The 9,615-nt window shown below is 37.1% G+C and overlaps 1 long non-coding RNA gene across 1 annotated transcript; it reads left to right on the forward strand.

Moving 5' to 3' along the window:
- Positions 1-1,955: 1,955 nt before the first annotated feature.
- Positions 1,956-6,992, forward strand: LOC115231988. Its single transcript, XR_003883572.2, has 2 exons — positions 1,956-3,356; positions 6,517-6,992. It is a non-coding gene; the product is annotated as an uncharacterized LOC115231988 (long non-coding RNA).
- The last annotated feature ends 2,623 nt before the right edge of the window (positions 6,993-9,615 follow it).

The following is a 9,615-nucleotide window of genomic DNA, read 5'->3' on the forward strand; positions in this document are numbered from 1 at the left end:
GTTGTTTTTCTCTCTCTCTCGCTTTCTCTTTTTGATATATACTAGATGCAAGATACAATAAATGACATTGTCCTCATCATTTATCATCAGATAAATGTTCCTGTGGAATGGATGGTGGAGGGTGGGGGTGGGTCACTGTCCAAGTCAGTTCTTATTAGCAGTTACTGTCCACCTTCATTGGTTGAGGATCATGTCCCACTAAAACATTCCAGCTTTCCTATGATGGTCTACCCTTCCTAACACCATCCACTTTATAAAGGATCCTGGGTACATTTTATTGTGGCACAAATACAAGAAAGATTGTTATGTATTCAACAAAATTAAACATTCCTCTCGAACTTATGCAAAGAAATATCAGACATGTTGAAAGAGGAAAGGAAAGTAAATGAATTAGAGAGCACTCGTTAAGAAACCTTATGAGGTTACTCGGAAGCTGTTTGCAGATGCTAAGAGTGGCAGGATAAAATGTAATAAATGAAATCCAACTTAGGTATGGTTAGTGGTCAGTAGGATAGCTAGAAAAGCATTTTTAGCTATCCCTACTGACCACAATTATATATATATTTAACTTTTTGTTTTATTATTTACTAATTTGAAATTTCACCAGTTACAATCTGCTTTATTTTTGCAGCTATTAATCTTGTCCATTTCTGCTGCAAGGTGATGAGTAAGTACCAGTGTGTTACTGGGATTGATGTAATCAATTAGTCCCTCCTCTGTAATTGCTGGCCTTGTACCAAAATTTGAAACCAATATTACCCATCCCCGTTCAACTGTCTTCAATTCGCACACTGCTACATGAAACCACAACATGCCATTACGGGTTTATTTCTGCTAGTTATAGGCCTGAATGTCCATGTTAGCTAACTGCAGGTTACTCTCATGGTCAGATGATTAACCTTGGCCATTACATTGTATTGTTTAAAAAGAAACAATGTTTTAGTAGTTGAATTAAGCTTTTATTATTATTATTATTATTATTATTATTATTAACATTCATTCTCTGAGTTCAGTACCTACTTGGGTTGACTTTGCATTTCATTCCTCACGGGTCAGTAAAACAATTACAAGTTACATAACATGTCAAACTAATTGACTTCATACTCTCTCTCTACAGATCTATCCACTTGTATTAATCGAAGAATTCATAATTAACATTCATTTTTCAAAACCCTCGTTACCACACTATATTGCTGTCCAACTGAATCATCTCTTCCAATCATATCAAGTAAAACCTTCAGCTTTTCTGTATATTTTGGTGAGACTTCAGTTGGCTTTTTAGTGAGACTGATTGTTTGGTGTTTTAGAACATGACCTTTAAACCAAGTATTGAGAAGACGACCCATCAAGCCAAGTAAAATTGCAGTCGTGGCAGATACTGGTGCCGTGCTGGTGGCATGTAAAAGCACCCATTGCACTCTGGGAATGGTTGGCATTAAGAAGGGCATCCAGCCGTAGAAACCATGCCAAATCAGACTGGAGTCTGGTGCAGCCTTCCAACTTGCCAGCCTCAGTCAAACTGTCCAACCATGCCAGCATGGACAGTGGACGAATGTGATGATGAACTGGAGGGGCACATACAGGAGATCTACACTGATCCTAAGTGAGATAATCCATTCCCACTCATGACAGTTTGAAATGCCCCAAAAAAACCATGAATCAAATCTCAACTTGGTGGTTTCTAGCAGAAACAATTATATAGCTGAGTGAAGAAGGCAAAAGCAAAGAGTGCCCCAGGAGGTGATGGTGTATCATAGAAAGTGTACAGGTATTGTACACAATTATGTTATTATAAGCTGTACTTAAAGAGTTGTGGCATAAAGGTGAAATGGTTGATGACTAGTACAAGGCAGAAAAAAATTACTTACCAAAGAAAGCTGAAACAGAACTGATTGAGCAGTTCAGACCCTTTTCAATCTTGAATGTAGATGGCAGATTTATATGGTCCATTGCCAAGAGATCAGCTACACATCTCCAAAATAATGACTATGAGACCGAGAGTGTCCAGGATGCTGGAATTTCCAGAACCACTGGATGAGTAGAACATGATTTTTCAATCTGCAATGCAATACAAGACACAAAGAAGAATAAAAGGGATTTGAACGTTGTATGACCTGATCTTGTTGATGCTTATGGTTCTGTACCACACAAATTAGTGATGGAACCAATGAACTTCTTTTATATATGAGAGAAGATTAGAGATCTGGCTAGAAACTGCTGTAATAATTTCAAAATGTGGTTCCTGACAGAAAATTTCACAACAGACATCGTTTTGAAACTGTAATTGCTGTAGGTTACACAATATCAGTCATTTGGTTTGTACTTGTTATGGAGATGTTACTTAGATCAGCAGATTGATCAGAAGAATTGGCTTGAGTGAAATCACCCAAGAAGGAATTTAAAGGATGATATAACAATACTAACAAGAGACCAAAAGGGTATGCAAATAGTTCTGGATGGACTGGATTAACTAATTCTTTGGTCAAGAATGGGGTTAAACCAAATAATTAATGCTGTCATTTGTCAAAAGGTTAGTTGAAGCAAGTGAAGTTCAAAACAGCATACAAAACCATGCAAGGGATTAAAGAGAAACCTCTAAAATCTTTTGGACGATGGTATGCTACCTCATTGTCCAGTAAGAGTAGAGGTATAGAGGTCATGGCACAAACTGAAGATGGGTTAAAGGCAATAGCTAAGACAACATTTCCTAGCAAATAAAAGATTTGATGCTTCCAGTTTGATCTGTATCCCTGCCTTGCTTATAAAATCCTTGAGTATCAGTTTTTATGCAACATTTCAGATTTTTTTACTGCTATTATTTATGGATGAACAATTATATATAGTTAATAAGATTTTGTGAGAGCATAAAGTGTTTTTGGATACCTGATATGTTTTTGCTCCCCTCTGTAGAATTAATCATTGCCCACCTGGAAAGAAATGTGCTTCATTAAGAAGTCTTCTAACATCTCAAATACATGTGGCACATATATAAGAAACAAAAAATGAAAACTAAAAGAAAAACAGTGTTATCAAGTGATAATTAAATGAGATAATTGTAACATTGTTAGATTATTTAAGATGTCTTAATAGAGAAAGGAAATTGAGGAAGGTTAGTCTATTTTGTTGTAGACCTAAGTATTGAGCTATTTACCTGTTGACCAAAAACATAGTGGTCACCCGATGACCAGCGATGATGATAGGTATGTCCCACTATATAATAAAATATAGATTATTAATAAAGAATTTTTACTCTCAAGTATAACAGTTGCAAATATTTATTTCAGAAACTCCAAAGTTAGAGGAGAAGTGTCTCCAAGATGTTGCAAAATTGTTAGGAGTCAACTGGCAGCAAGTTGGTGAGTATAAAATAACAGTACTTAATTGATTTCAATAAGTGTCAGCTTTTGTTTGTCAGCATGACTAAGAGAAGATCCCATTCCTACTTTCCAATTGAAAGGCTAGCTGTAAAGTGATTCTATTAAAGGTGTTGGTGTTATGTGTAGTTTCGTTCTAGATGGGTGATGGACATTGTTATTGTTTTACGTGTTTATTTACTTCACTTGTTACACGAACTGTCAGCATTCGGCGTAGTGATACATATATACTTTAGACACAGTTCGTACTGTTTACTAACAAAATAGTGCCAAAAGTGGGGATGTATTCTACACACGTATACCTACGTATACACATAGATATGAATGTGTAACAGTTGGTATTACTGAAACATCATAAAATAGCCACCGAGATTAGCGGGGTCAGTAAAATGGCTAAATTAGAGGACATAATCGATTTAATATTGTCTTTTGAGAGAGCAAATTAAAATATGTCATTTAAGGGTAAACTGGTGAGTTAATGATAATTTTTTTTTTGTTTGTTTTACATTTTTACTAAGTTTACGTTTTGTTGTTTTTTATTTGCAAAATGCCTGTTTTAATCAGAAATACGATGGAAAGTGTTTCAGGTGGGACATCTCTGTCTTTCAGTTGGTAGTACAGGACTACATCATTAAGTGCATCCTTTTTTACATGCTCCTGTGTATAGTGAGTGGCATGTTGCAGTCACTCCACTGTCCAGTGTCCATTTAGTTGTGAACCACTCTTCACTGACATGTAATGGTTGATTGTACGTAGGTGGATGGTGTTTATGTTGGTGATTCCTGTCTTCTTTCCTGCAAGTTAAAACTCTCCTCTTTGCTTGGTTTAACTTAACACCTCTCTATTACACTGGGTAACAACGATTTTTGTCCATGGATAACAATTGTTATTTCCAATTTGCTTAACCCTAGAAAATACGAGAATGGCTAGTATCTCCTTCAAACTTTGCTTTCGTCACAATATATACCTTGTAGACCTCACACATTTCAGCTGATGTTGTTTCACAGTGCTTTTACGCTTTTGTCTTGATAAATTCACCACAGACACAGCAGAATGTATCTGCCAGATGCTTACAACCTCTTGATGCCATCTGTGATGAATGCAGTTCTTGGATAGCTAGAAATAAACTGAACTGGTGATCTTATGATCCCTTTTTTTACACTGGTATCTATGTTGCCAGAACGCTCTAGAAATTCTTGGAAAGTTTAGAAATTTCTTGATGATAGTTCTAGAAAATTCTGCTTCAGTGACTCAGCACTGAATCTGTCTGGAAATAGGTTTCAAAACATTGATGTCCAGGTGACAAAAGCAACAGTTGAAGGGAACAGATGTCCTTTCCTTTGATTTCTTGATGGAAGTAAATAGGAAATAACATCATCATCATCATTGTCGTCGGCTGTGGTTGAGACAATGGAATTTACTATGCTACGCCAGACTTCACGGTCCATCATAGCATACGGAGGTCCTGTTGCTGGATGCCTGTATCCCTGGAAATAACACTTATTCATTCGGTCATTCAACGTTCATTGACACTTGCGTGCTATTGAAAAGTCAGCAAATTGGGTCAATGGATCGCACACAGAGTGAATGTGTGCTCTTCTCTGTGGTCCTGTCTCATGAATGAACCTCTTTTAAACTGAATGTGACTGGTGACGAGAAATGGGTTCTCTATAAATATGTCAAGCAGCGAAGACAGTGGGTAAGGAAAGGAAATATGAAAGGTTTAGTCCTCTTTGAACTTTAGGCCCCACCAAATGAAAACAAAGAATCTACTGCAAGCAGCTTGAGTGGCTTAAGTCAGCACTAGAAGCAAAGCGACCATCTTCAGTTTCAAGACGAAGGTGTTCTTCTTCCATCAGGATAATGCTCGGCCACAATCAGCGAGGATGACATTCCAAAGGCTGGAGTAGTTTTGAATCGGACATTCACAGGACATTGCCCCATCTGATTATCATTTATTCCACAGTCTTCAAACTTATTTGGACGTAATATGTTTACCTGTAGAGGAGGTCAGAACGGTAGTAGAGAAGTATTTTTCGTCACGGACAGTCAATTTGGAAGAGGGGCCTTGCAAGTGCACCAGATAGATGGAAGAGCATTGTAGAAAATTAAAGAGAGTATATTTTAGGTTAAAAAGAACTTTGTTTATCTTAATTTTGAAGAATAAAAGATGTATAAAACAAATGCATTATTATTTATAGGATGACCCAATGCTTTGTGTAGTTGAGATCATTCTGGTATCTTGTCTCTTTGTATTTGAATTGGCCCAGATATGCCTAATAGTACTGGTATTGTTTGATAGTTCAAACCATATCTTGTAGATATTTCTAACTCTTGATATGCCTTAGTTATCAATTATTCAGAAGAGGAGAAGCATCACAGACAACTATTTCAGGCATTGACCATGGAATGTTATAAAATGGCCAAAATGGGATTCCTTTGAAGGATCTCTGGAGTAAGGATACTAAATAGGATGTATAGTCTAGAGATTTGGGAATATCTCCAGGTTGAGCCAGTTCCTCTCCACATCTCTGGTACTATGGACATGTGTTGCAGGAACAAATGACAAGACAGATTCTTCAAGCCAAACCAATGGAGCAGGGGTCCTAGGGGTAGATCACGAACTAAATGGTTGGGTAATAGCCATTGTCTTAGCTGTTTATGTTTAGGAACCCAACCAAAAGCTCTAATGACGGCTGCTTCTGATAGGACCCTATGGAGGAGATGCCTGAAGACTCTGTCTTTACAATCCTCCCAAGAATATTGAGCAGAGACAATGGATGGGTGGATCAAATGGATTGACTGTTGATGGTCTATATTCATTCTTTAGGTTCTCCATACACTTTTGCCTACACAAACACTTCTCCTACCATCTGTTTACCATAAATTTTCGCAAGTGTAATTTTCAATTAATTTTCTTTAAAATCTTCACCATTTTCATCCTGTATTTCCACCTCTTCGTTATTATTTAATTAACATTCTAAGAAACAGAGAACAACATCTTTTATTTATTTTTTTATGTTTCTTAACTATTTCTCATTGACATAATTTATTTGTTACATAATTTATTTGTTACAGTACACATCTTTTATGTAATCGTTAATGATTTTGAAATTATTTCTTATTGTTTTATGTTTTGCAGGCAGGAATTTAGGAATCAAAAATGTTGATCTGGGGATTATCAGGACTGACTATCCTCATAACACTAAAGAGCAGAGCTTCCAGATGCTGCACACATGGTACACAAGTTGTGATCCAGAGATGCGAACATTCAAAACACTCAGAAAAGCTCTTGAGGAAGCTGAATGCTTTGAGGCACTTCAATGTCTACCATCAGAAGAAAAGTGAACTTGTGTGTAAATGCTGCAATTGTTTAGTCCAAGGTCAACCTTGACTAAACAGAGACTCATGATCAAATGCCTTCCAGCCAGGACCCTCCTGACTTTATCCTTAGTGTAGGGAACCCAACATTACATTGTCCAATGTGATAATTGAATTGAGCAGGATTTGGCTACTAATTCTAGCAAATCTATCAACAACATAAGAGATTCCCTTCCTGAATTGGTCCCTTTCTTCTTAGAAATTAACTTTTGAAATAAAGATAAACTTTGAAACGTTCATTTGTTGTTGTTGTTGCTGTGTATCTAACCTCCGCCCCATTGTTGTGTAAAAAGTTTTAATATCCTCTCATATATTCATAGTTATCTACCTTCATTTAACCTCACGGTTCCAGGTTCAGTCCCACTGCGTGACACCTTGGGAAAGTGTCTTCTACTATAGCCTCAGGCCGACCAAAGCCTTGTGAGTGTATTTGGTAGACGGAAACTGAAAGAAGCCTGTTGTATATATATATGTATATATATGTATGTGTGTGTTTGTGTGTCTGTGTTTGTCCCCCCAACATCACTTGACAACCGATGCTGGTATGTTTACATCCCCGTTACTTAGCAGTTCGGCAAAAGAGACTGATAGAATAAGTACTAGACTTATAAAGAATAAGTCCTGGGGTCAATTTGCTCGACTAAAAGGTGGTGCTCCAGCATGGCCACAGTGTCAAATGACCTTAACAAGTAAAAGAGTATATCATATGTGGAGGCGCAATGGCCCAGTGGTAGGGCAGCGGACTTGCAGTCGTAGGATCGCTGTTTCGATTCCCAGGCCGGGCATTGTGAGTGTTTATTGAGCGAAAGCACCCAAAGTTCCACGAGGCTCCAACAGGGGGAGGTAGCCATCCCTGCTGTACTCTTTTGCCACATCTTTCTTCTGTTGGCCTGCTCGCTTAACCAGCAGGCTGTTGTCATTTGAAGGCTAAAACAATGCGAAGCACATTGTGACCAGTGATGTGTAGCAACATCTGATAATCTGGTCGGTCACGGTGCTATATATATATCATATAGAGATACTTTTTCTATGTAATATATGATGTACCTGTGGGCATTTCACTTTGACCTGTTGTAGTGTTTTAAGACAAGTCCCCTCTAATGTAGGGGGTGTTTGAATGAAACTCAGGGTTGGTAGTGCAAGTAAGAGTTATCTCTATTTTATATTCTAGCTAGCTTTAGGATCATTGTTAGTTACTAATTACTACTGCAATTTTTTCTCAGCAGAAAATAAAACTTTATGATTGCATATATAAAAATAAATCCATAATTTTACACAATTAATTATTGATGTGTAGAATAAATCCTTCCTATTAAGATTGGTATATTTGTGATTTTATCCAAATGTGGTTGTGGAAAAGACACAATGACTCTCACTTCCAAATAACGTGTTATTAGATTCGCTCATGATAGGAGAAACAAAACTGGTTGAACTGAAATTAAAGACAAACTATTTCAATTACATCAAATTTATTTCAGAAAATGATCAACAGTTACTATGAAATTATTAGTATTCAACACAATTATTTGGTATCAAAGTTTGTAGAAATTATCTCTCTATATAATAAACGGCAAATGTCTCTGTGTGTGTCCTTTATACAATCCACAATTTTTTCAGTTAGAGGGCTCACACTTTCTATGGTAATTTAAAACCGTCCAAGGGTGGTCGTGCACATCTTTACATTTCCCCAGTCACCACACAAAGCCATTAAAAAATCAACAGAAATGACTTTTTTGTGAATTTTCTACCCCAAAACACAATCAAAATGCCCGAAACTTGATACGCCAATTGAATGCCAGTTAGCTGTATGTGATTGGTCGGAGATTTGGACAGTACTCGCGTGTATGTGTTCTCGCACGCAGCTGTATATGCACTAGAACTATGACCTGGTGTTGCCTGGACATAGTGCTAGTCTTTATATATAAAGTTGAAGTTGTCTGTGTATGGCAGATTTGGTAGCCTTTAACTAACACCATCTCCTCCGAGACACTGCAGTGCAAATTGACCAAAATTGAGAATATGATTGAAGAAGGCTTGCTCTTCATTCCAAGCAGATAAAATTCAAATCGGACCATGTTACACCAAAATTATTTACATCAAAAAAGGTGCTTTTTTTCTATGAAAATCCCTATTTTTTACGATTTCTTGACAGCTGTGTCATCATTTTTTCAGTGTATTTCAACCAGAAAAATGTTCACTTAAAGAGAATAACAGTTACATAATGCAAAATATTTACTTTTCAAAAATTCCAATTCTAAAGGGTCGAAACAAACCCGAGCAATATGCACAACACCACTATATATAAATTACATATATATGTGTGTGTATATATTTGTATATATACATAAATACATATATGCATACATGAAAATTCATGTTTATATATATACAACTATAGACAATCATACATACACAACTAAATCCAAACGTACGTATACACACACTCACATAAACAACTATACTTAACTACAAATAGAACTGTATACATATCTAATATATATATACACATTATACGACGGGCTTCTTTAAGTTTCCGTCTACCAAATCCACTCACAAGGCTTTGGTGGACCCGAGGCTATAGTAGAAGATACTTGACCAGGTCCCCACGCAGTGGGACTGAACCCGGAACCATGTGGTTGGGTTAGCAGCTACTTACCACACAGCCACTCCTACGCCTACATATAGATATATATATATATATACGACGGGCTTCTTTTGCAGTTTTTCCGTCTCCCAATCTATCCCTCACCAAGGTCTATAATAGCAGGCACTTGCCCAAAGTGCCACGCAGTGGGACGAACCCGGAACTGTGGTATGGTAAGCAAGCTACTTACCACCAGCCACTTCCTAGGCCTGCGTC

This window comes from Octopus sinensis, unplaced genomic scaffold (genome assembly GCF_006345805.1).
Source record: "Octopus sinensis unplaced genomic scaffold, ASM634580v1 Contig19053, whole genome shotgun sequence".
Classification (NCBI taxonomy): Eukaryota; Metazoa; Mollusca; class Cephalopoda; order Octopoda; family Octopodidae; genus Octopus; species Octopus sinensis.